Source organism: Enhydra lutris, unplaced genomic scaffold (assembly GCF_002288905.1).
Source record: "Enhydra lutris kenyoni isolate GAN:26980312 unplaced genomic scaffold, ASM228890v2 scaffoldscaffold131, whole genome shotgun sequence".
Classification (NCBI taxonomy): Eukaryota; Metazoa; Chordata; class Mammalia; order Carnivora; family Mustelidae; genus Enhydra; species Enhydra lutris.
The window spans coordinates 208,657-209,800 of record NW_019154215.1 but is presented as its reverse complement, the minus strand read 5'-3'; the positions used below and the strand labels follow the sequence as shown (position 1 = coordinate 209,800).

The following is a 1,144-nucleotide window of genomic DNA, read 5'->3' as shown; positions in this document are numbered from 1 at the left end:
TCCTGGTGGATATTTGCCATGAGATTTTTTTTCCTGGTTGTTTTTCTTTGAACACAAGTAAGACAAAGGCAAGGAGAGAGACTGAATGCTTGGTGCACTGACCAACAGAATTCAGAGCTCTGATATCTAAAGTTTTGTAAATTTTTATTTTCTTCCCACCTTAGGAGCTTCAGGCGTCCTCTAGGAGGCCTCCGAATCGAGCCCCTCCCTCCAGCTCTCTCCTTTTCCCCCTCCCCCAAAGCCCACCATTTTTCCTTTCCCAAGATTCTTTCCCCGAGCTCCGCGGCACCAAAATGGAGGACGGGGTGGCGGGGAGGAGATGAGGTAAATGGGAGGGGTGTCTCAAACTGGGCTCTGCACCTGCCCCCCACACTGTCCCCAGCACCGACCTGGGCCTATCCTTGCTGTCTCCTTCTCCCGATTCTCGCCGTGAGGGCGCCGCCGCGACACTTGACACTTATACCAGCAGACCTGCAGAGGGCCGACGTGGAGAGAGCGGAGACTGGCCAAGCGCTTGGCGCCGACTCGCCACCACCTGGTCCCTTCCGGGTCCCGGGTCCCCCTGCCACCCCTATGTGCATCTCCCGCCCTCACCCCTAACCTCCCCCCCCACCCCGCCCCGGAGGTTCACCATTTTACTGTAAGAACTCGGGGGTGATTTCCAATCGCTTTTAGTTGCTCTGCTGCCCTCCCGGCCGCCCCAGCACCCCCACCCCAGGGGGCCACTACTGATGTTCCCCAGAATGCCGGGTGTGGAGAAAGCTGGTAGGGACCCGCTGCGCCGATCCCCTGCGCTGGCCTCCGGGGTAGGCCGACCACAGCCGCCCTGGCCTCGGCGCGCGGGCTCCGGAGCACTTACCTGCTCCGCTTTCCTTGGGCCCAATGCCAGCCCGCCAGGCGCAGGACAGCGGGGAACCGGTACCCAGACGCGAGTGACGACTGCACCGAAGGCTGCGTCGCTCTGCAGCTCCAGGTCACGTGAGCGCCCCGCGTCACCAACGCGCTCGGCCCCCCAACTCCAGCGGCTTGTGCGGCGGGAATACCCGCCCCCACCCCTCGCCTCGCGCACACGCACAGGCAACTCTCTCCGCCTGTTTCTGCTCAGCTGCACAGCACTGCCCCGTCACTCAGCTTGGTCGTCTCC

At 62.2% G+C, this 1,144-nt stretch overlaps 1 long non-coding RNA gene across 1 annotated transcript; it reads right to left on the bottom strand.

The window, feature by feature from the left end:
- Positions 1–33: 33 nt before the first annotated feature.
- LOC111139971 lies at positions 34–938 on the bottom strand. The gene is made up of 3 exons (XR_002640123.1): positions 860–938; positions 390–471; positions 34–45 (listed from the first exon to the last, which is right to left on the bottom strand). It is a non-coding gene; the product is annotated as an uncharacterized LOC111139971 (long non-coding RNA).
- Between the last annotated feature and the right edge of the window lie 206 nt (positions 939–1,144).